This window comes from Arachis ipaensis, chromosome B2 (assembly GCF_059453495.1).
Source record: "Arachis ipaensis isolate K30076 ecotype BB chromosome B2, ASM5945349v1, whole genome shotgun sequence".
In the NCBI taxonomy this organism is placed as follows: domain Eukaryota; kingdom Viridiplantae; phylum Streptophyta; class Magnoliopsida; order Fabales; family Fabaceae; genus Arachis; species Arachis ipaensis.
This window is the reverse complement of record NC_142437.1, coordinates 66,726,925-66,735,577: the sequence shown is the minus strand read 5'-3', so window position 1 is coordinate 66,735,577 and position 8,653 is coordinate 66,726,925. Positions and strand designations below refer to the sequence as shown.

Genomic DNA, 8,653 nt, shown 5'->3' with positions numbered 1-8,653 from the left:
CAAACCCCAATCCAATTCACTGTGAGAAAGCTTCTCTAGCATGAATCCTCCATTCCTTTCCCAAGGTTCCGAAGGATTCCAATTATGGGCAGTTTCTTTCCCAAGACAACTACCCAATGGAATTAGATCGAGAAGCTTTCTAACAAAATTCAAGAGAAAAGATTGAAGAAGAAGATAAAACTATTATTGATTCATTGAATTACAATAGAGCTCCCTAACCCAATGAAAGGGGTTTAGTGAGTCATAGCTCTGAATTCAATTACAAAACTAAAGGAAAATGATCCAAAGTTCTCTGTGTGTAAAAACTTCTCCTAACTAACTTAAATTCTATCCTATTTATACACTTTCTAAATTGAGCTTCTGTTGTGTTTCTTGGGCTTTGAGGCCTTTCCCTGATTTCCTTTTGCTTTGGGTTTATGGTCCATAATCCTGATGAGGCTGTGATCCAATTCTGTAACATTCATTGAGCAAACTTAGTGATAAACAAGTAATGACACAAGACTCAACAAATTGAAGCTCCAGACTTATCAATCCTTCAGGCCCAATCCCATAAACCATGACATTCAATTGGGTTTCATACCATAATATGTTCAAGTTAATGTTTGTGCTCAAATGCTACTTAAACTTCAATATATTTGGCCCAGAAACCCCTTTCAAAAAGTGGCGTTTAAGTTGAAGTTTAAGTTTCAGTTTAAGGTTAAACTGAAACTTAAACGTGGAAATGGAAGAAAGCAACCCAGGAGTGTGAAATGTCGAACACGTTTAAGCTTCAGTTTAAGGTTAAACTGAAGCTTAAACGTGGAAATGAAGAAAGCAACCCTGGAGGAGCAATTGGGTCGAACACGTTTAAGCTTCAGTTTAAGGTTAAACTGAAGCTTAAACGTGGAAATGAGAAAGCAACCCTGGAGGAGGGAAATAGTCGAACACGTTTAAGCTCCAGTTTAAGGTTAAACTGGAGCTTAAACGTGGAAATGCTCCTGGTGCCTTTCTTACTTCTGGCGTTTAACCTCCAGTTTAAGGTTAAACTGGAGGTTAAACGTGGAAATGCTTCCTGGTGAGAAATTGTGTCGAACATGTTTAAGCTCCAGTTTAAGGTTAAACTGGAGCTTAAACGTGGAAATGCTCTCTTGGTGAAATTCTCATTCTGGCATTTAACTTCCAGTTTAAGGTTAAACTGGAGGTTAAACGCCAGTTTCAGCATTTCTTAGCCTTCATGATTCTGGCGTTTAAGCTCCAGTTTAGGCTTAAACTGGAACTTAAACTCCACATGTGATATTCAAGCTTCCTTTATTGATTTTGTTGCTTCCTTGCCTAGCCTCTTCTTCCCTGAAATCATCCAAACAATTGCATCAAAGTCTTGCAAAATTTCATGAGAAATCTTCCATTCATAGCATTCAAGTAATATAACTAAAACTCATGGATTTTGCATCAAAATCATACTGTTTGGATGGTTCATTGCTTTGTTATTCATTTAACCATTCTTGGTTACTTTAAGCTCAAGAAAATGCATAAGACAACTAAAACTAACAGAAAAATGCTAGTGAAACTAGCCTAAGATGCCTTGGCATCACAACACCAAACTTAATACTTGATTGTCCCTAAGCAAGTCCTGAGTTATTTGAGAAGAAAGTATGAAACAGAAAGCAATTACATTGGCTATATTAGCAAGCATTTGAAGTTCATCAGAAGGGTTTTATGCAGAAAGTTGCAGTATCACTTTTTCATTCTTATCAGGTAAGATTATCACTTTTTCATTGCATCCATCAAACACTGCTATGGCCTCTTGTTATTCTTATGTCCTTGGCACTTTTCTCTTCTTTGTTTTTCTTTTCTTTTTCTTAGAGCTCCTTTGCTCCTTGTTTGCTTAGTGTCATGTGTTGCACAAGCCTTTGGCATTTTCTTTTTCTTATCAGTGCACTACACATATCCACTCCAGGCATTTTAGTTCACATTTCTTCTTGAGACATTGGTGCCCAGCACCTCTTTGTGTGACTAAATGTTTTGTATTTAGGTTGCTCTTGATAATGGACTTTTGGTTGATAATCCCGGGTTAGTTAACCCAAGTTACCAAGTGTTGAAACACTCCTCAGAACCTATTCATCCAAGCATATCCTTAATACATAAACACCACAGGCATTTGTCTCAGAAGTTCAAACCATTGGTGCCTAGCTTATTTTCTCAATTTTTTTTGCTTTTTGGTTGCCCTTTTTCAGTGGCTTTTTCTTCTTCTTTTTCTTTCTTTTTCATGGCCAAAGACATTTATTCATTAAGATCCATAGACAGTTTTCAATTTCTACACAAAAAATGATAATTCTACACTCTATTTCCAGTGATCTGACTAAACAATCAAGCATGCATACCACCACTTAATTCTACTTGATTTGTCACTAATTGAGCCAAGTTACTTTTGTTCAAACTTTTCTTTTATTTTTGGAAACAGAACAAGCATGGCAAGAATTTGTTTAAGAAGGTGAAGTTATATCCAAACATCTAGGTATTCACTTTATTCAAAGCAGTAAACAGACACTCATACTAAAAACTTCACATTCCAGAAAGATTCAACAATTACAGTTTAAACCAGAACAAGCATGCTTTTGTTTGCCTTTTAAAGAATGGTCAAGGAACACCACCACCTTGTGAAATTTCTTGTTTTCTCTTTGTTGCCAGGAAACAATTTGATTTCTCTTTCTTCTCCTAATTGTTGCTTCATGTTCTTTCTCAGATCCTTGTTTTCTTTCCTGCAAAGAGTGATGAAGTTGCTTGCTTCTCAAGCACTTGAGTGGTTAGCTCAACTATGTATGGGCAAGTGTCTGAGTCTTAAGTTGGTGTGTGAACACCAAACTTAGTCTCCTACTTACTCCTCTGTTCTTTGAATCCTTGAGTTCTCCTTGGAATGAAGTTGCTGCTAAGGGTTTTAAGCATTTCTGTGACTGCTTAGAATGGTTGTTCCTTCCATATAATTCAAAGGTTGTTGTGTTCAGTTGATCTTTATGGTGGAACACCAAACTTAGAGTCACACATTCCCCTTTGAATTATTGATCCACAAATTCATTGTTTGGTGTGAAACACCAAACTTAATTCTTTGCAATGCACAGAAACTACTTCACCCTTTTTATTGAAACAAATAAAAGAAACAGCAAAGGGGTATTACCTCAGGTTGGGTTGCCTCCCAACAAGCGCTTCTTTAACGTCACTAGCTTGACGGTCAGCTTCCTCAGTTGAGGTGATACTTAACTTTGTCCTTCTCCTCCACATCTCCCAAGTAATGTTTGAGTCTTTGACCATTCACAGTGAAGGTTCGTTGTGACTTTTCTTCCATGATTTCTACTTGTCCATATTGGGAGACCTTGGTGACAAGGAATGGTCCAGACCACCTTGATTTTAGCTTCCCTGGAAATAGCTTCAGCCTAGAATTGTAGAGCAATACTTTTTGTCCTTCTTCAAATTTCCTTGGGGCTATGTTGCTGTCATGCTTCTTCTTTGCTCTTTCTTTGTAAATTTTGGCATTCTCATAAGCTTCAGCTCTGAATTCTTCCAACTCTTGAATTTGCAACATCCTTCTTTCTCCAGCAGCTTTGCTATCCAAGTTCAAGAGTTTCAAGGCCCAGAATGCCTTGTGCTCCAACTCCAGTGGCAAATGGCAAGCTTTTCCATATACTAGTTGGTAAGGAGACATTCCAATTGGTGTTTTGAAAGCTGTCCTATATGCCCAAAGAGCATCATCTAGCTTAATCGACCAGTCCTTCCTTGAAGTTCCCACAGTCTTTTCCAGGATTCTTTTGAGTTCCCTATTAGATATTTCGGCTTGCCCACTTGTCTGTGGATGGTATGGTGTGGCTACCTTGTGTTTGACTCCATATTTTAGAAGCAATGTCTCTAATGGTTTGTTGCAGAAGTGGCTTCCTCCATCACTGATGATTGTTCTTGGAACCCCAAAACGGCAAAAAATGTGTTTTCTGAGGAAGTTCATGACTACCTTATTATCATTGGTTGGAGTTGCTATTGCTTCAACCCATTTGGAGACATAGTCTACTGCCACAAGAATGTAATTATTTGAGTATGAGGTGGGAAAGGGTCCCATGAAATCTATCCCCCATACATCAAACAATTCAAGTTCCAGAATGAATTGTTGTGGCATTTCATTTTTTCTTGGCAGGTTCCCCGCTTTCTGGCATTCATGGCAGTGCTTCACTAGTTCCTTTGCATCTTTGAAGATAGTGGGCCAATAAAAACCACACTGCAACACCTTAGCTGCTGTTCTTTCTCCTGCAAAATGTCCTCCATAAGTGGAGCCATGGCAGTCCCATAAGACTTCCCTTCCTTCTTCCTCTGATATGCATCTTCTGAGTATGCCATCCGAACATTTTTTGAACAAGTATGGTTCGTCCCAGATGAAGTATTTGGCATCATTTACCAATTTCTTCCTTTGATGCTTGTTAAATTCCAACGGCAAACTCCCAGTGGCCTTGAAGTTTGCTATGTCTGCAAACCAGGGTGCTTTGTGAATCACCATGAGTTGTTCATCAGGAAAGCACTCATTTATATGTGTGCTTTGTGCGCTTCCTTCTTCACATGGTATCCTTGATAAATGGTCTGCCACCTTGTTCTCTACACCCTTCTTGTCTTTGATTTCTATGTCAAATTCCTGCAACAAAAGAACCCATCTAATAAGTCTTGGTTTGGATTCTTGTTTAGCAAGTAAGTGTTTTAAAGCTGAATGATCAGTGAAGACAATGACTTTAGATCCAATGAGATAGGATCTAAATTTGTCAAATGCAAAGACTATTGCCAAGAGTTCTTTTTCAGTGGTTGTGTAATTCTTTTGGTTATCATTCAAGACTTTACTGGCATAATAAATCACATGTACCAAATTGTCTTTCCTTTGTCCTAACACTGCCCCAATAGCAAGGTTTGATGCATCACACATCAGTTCAAAAGGTAAGTTCCAATCAGGTGGGGCAATGATAGGTGCAGAGGAAAGTTTTTGCTTCAAAAGTTCATAGGCTAGCATGCAATTTTTATCAAATACAAAGGGTGTATCAGAGACAAGCAAGTTACTCAAAGGTTTGGCTATTTTAGAAAAGTCTCTAATAAACCTTCTGTAAAAGCCAACATGTCCCAAAAAACTCCTAACTGCCTTGACATTACTCGGTGGAGGTAGTTTTTCAATGAGTTCCACCTTAGCTCTGTCCACCTCAATGCCTCTATTAGAGATTTTGTGGCCAAGGACTATTCCTTCTGTGACCATGAAATGACACTTTTCCCAGTTTAATACTACGTTGGTCTCTTGGCATCTCTTAAGCACCAAGGCAAGGTGGTGTAGGCAGCTAGGAAAAGAATCTCCAAACACAGAAAAATCATCCATGAAAACCTCAATAAATTTTTCAATCATGTCCGAAAAGATGGACAGCATGCATCTTTGGAAAGTGGCAGGTGCATTGCACAATCCAAAGGGCATGCGTCTATAAGCAAAAACTCCATATGGACAAACAAATGATGTTTTCTCTTGATCTCTAGGATCAACTACTATCTGATTATAGCCTGAGTATCCATCCAGAAAGCAATAGTAAGCATGTCCTGCAAGCCTTTCAAGCATCTGATCCAAGAATGGGAGTGGGAAATGATCTTTTCTGGTGGCCTCATTGAGCTTCCTGTAGTCTATGCACATCCTCCACCCAGTGACAGTTCTTGTGGGTATGAGTTCGTTCCTCTCATTTGGCACCACAGTTATGCCACCTTTCTTGGGAACTACATGGATGGGACTAACCCATGGGCTATCAGAAATGGGGTAGATTACCCCTGCCTGCCATAACTTCATGACCTCCTTTTGTACCACTTCTTTCATGACGGGATTCAATCTTCTCTGAGCTTGAATGGCGGGTCTAGCATCCTCTTCTAACAAGATTTTATGCATGCATATGGATGAACTTATCCCCTTCAAATCAGCTAGGGTCCATCCAATGGCATCTTGATGAGTTTGTAGCACCTTGATCAATTCTTCTTCCTGTTCTTGGCTCAGGGCAGAGCTAATGATAACAGGATGGCTCTCATCACTACCCAAGTATGCATACTTGAGATTAGGGGGCAATGCTTTGAGCTCAGGTTTTGGTGCTTCCTTCTCTTCTTTCACTCTCTCTGGCATGCTTGGCATGGTTGTTTCAGCAGCGTTGATGTCACTAACTTCAATATCCTTGGTGAACTTCTCCTCTGCCACTACCTTTGTTGTTTCCTCAAAGGTTTCTTGTATTGCAATGTCCACTACATCCACCCTCATGCATTCCTTTAGTGATTCTGATGGATAGCTCATTGCCTTGAATACGTGAAACACCAATTTCTCGTCATGTAGTCTAAGAGTGAGTTCACCCTTTTGTACATCTATGATGGCTCCAGCAGTAGCCAGGAAGGGTCTTCCCAGAATTATTGAAGCTTTGGCTTCTTCCTCCATATCTAACACCACAAAATCAGCAGGAAATATAAAATCTCCCACTTTCACCAACAAATCCTCAACTATCCCATGAGGGAATTTAAAAGTTCGATCTGCCAATTGGAGGGCCATTCTTGTTGGTTTGGCTTCCTCAATCTTCATTCTTCTCATCATTGTTAGAGACATCAAATTGATACTGGCCCCTAAGTCACACAAGGCCTTCTCCACCATAACTTCTCCTATGATGCAGGGGATTTGGAAACTGCCTGGATCCTTCAATTTCTGAGGCAATTTGTGTTGAATGATGGCACTGCATTCTTCAGTCAACAACACAGTTTCCTCATTTCTCCAGCTTCTCTTCTTGGTCATTAATTCCTTTAAGAATTTTGCATAGAGTGGCATTTGCTCTATTGCCTCAGCAAACGGAATGTTGATTTGAAGCTTCTTGAAAACCTCCAAGAACCTGGAGAATTGGCCATCCTTTTCACTTTTCATCAAACGTTAAGGATATGGTGCTTTAGGTGTATAAGGCTTCAGGACCTCTTTTTCTTTTTCTTTTGTTGCAGACGGTGTAAAAGATTGTCCTTGTTCCTTGTCTCTCACATTTTCCTTTGCTTCATCCTCTGTGGTTTCCTTTGAGATCTCCTTTAGATTCTTTCCACTTCTGAGGGTTATGGCCTTACATTCTTCCCTTGCAATAGCCTTGGCAGCATGAGAAACGCTTGGCCCAGGGGTTTGCTTAGACAAATACACAATTTGATTTTCTAGCTTCTGGATGGCAGCTCCTTGGTTTTGCAGGTTAGAATTTACTTCTTCCTTAAAGGCTTTCAATTCGGTTATGTCTTGACTCATGGTCGCAAGCATTCCTTCTATCCTGTTTAATTGATCTTGAAATTGTTGGTTCGGATTAGGTTGGGTAGGTTGATTATTTTGGCCATGATATGATGGTTGGGAGTAAGTGTTTTGTGTGGCTTGGTATGATCTTTGGTTGGAGTTTTGGTATGTGGAATTGTTGTGTTGGTTATGGTTGTAAGGTTTGTGGTTTTGTGGTTGGGTTTGTTGGTTCCCCCACCCAAAGTTTGGGTGGTTTTTCCATCCTGGGTTGTAAGTGTTGGAATGTGAATCATATGATTGCCTTTGTTGGTTTCCCACATAGTTGGCCTCTTCCCAATCACCTCCTTCAGTGCTTACTTCCTCTTGATCTTGTGTGTGTATTGCAGCCACTTGCTTTATTTCTAATTTCCTGGTGAGCTCTGCTAGTTGCTTGGCAAACACCTTGTTTTGGGCTAAAATTGTATCAACATGGTTCAGCTCCATGACTCCCTTAGTGTTGTGTCTCTCTGAAGCATAGTAGTACTCATTCTCAGCCACTGTCTCAATCACTTCAATGGCTTCTTCCACAGTCTTTTTCCTGTTCAATGAACCTCCTGATGAATGGTCTACAGCCTTCCTTGATTCATAAGAAAGTCCATCATAGAAAATATGCAATTGCACCCAGTCATGGAACATGTCTGGTGGGCATTTCCTTGTCAAATCCTTGAATCTCTCCCATGCCTCGTAGAGAGTTTCACCATCTTGTTGTCTAAAAGTCTGAACCTCAGATCGAAGCCTATTGACCTTTTGTGGGGGGTAGAAACGTGCCAGAAACTTGCTTTCCACCTCATCCCAGGTTGTTAGGCTCCCCCTTGGGAATGATTCCAGCCACTTAGCTGCCTTGTCCCTAAGTGAAAATGGGAACAAGAGCAGTTTATAGGTATCTTCCTGGACTCCATTGGACTTCACAGTGTCGCAAATTCTCAGGAATTTTGTGAGATGTTGGTTTGGATCTTCATTAGCACTCCCACCAAATGAACAATGATCCTCCACAAGTGATATTAGCTGTGGTTTGAGTTCAAAATTGTTGGCCTGAATGGGTGGTTTCTGAATGCTGCTACCACAATTCCCAGAGGTTGGGTTTATGTATGAACCAAGAACTCTCCTCTCAGGAATGGCATTGTTTCCATCAGCCCTCTCATGGTTGTGAACTTCTCTATCCATGTTGAGATCTAAAGCTTCCTCAAAATTGTCCTCAAATTCTCCTTCAGATTCCTCTTCTCTCAGTACTCTCTTCCCTCTTGCTTCCCTTCTAATTCTATGAAGGGTCCTCTCTGGTTCGGTATATGGAGGAGTTGATGTCTCTCCTCTCCTACCTGTCATACAAGAACACAGCACAGGCACCAAACAAGTGAA

At 40.1% G+C, this 8,653-nt stretch overlaps 1 non-coding gene across 1 annotated transcript; it reads left to right on the top strand.

The window, feature by feature from the left end:
* The first annotated feature begins 7,931 nt into the window (after window positions 1-7,931).
* LOC148574223 (small nucleolar RNA R71) lies at window positions 7,932-8,035 on the top strand. The gene has a single exon (XR_015906038.1). It is a non-coding gene; the product is annotated as a small nucleolar RNA R71 (small nucleolar RNA).
* Window positions 8,036-8,653: the final 618 nt, after the last annotated feature.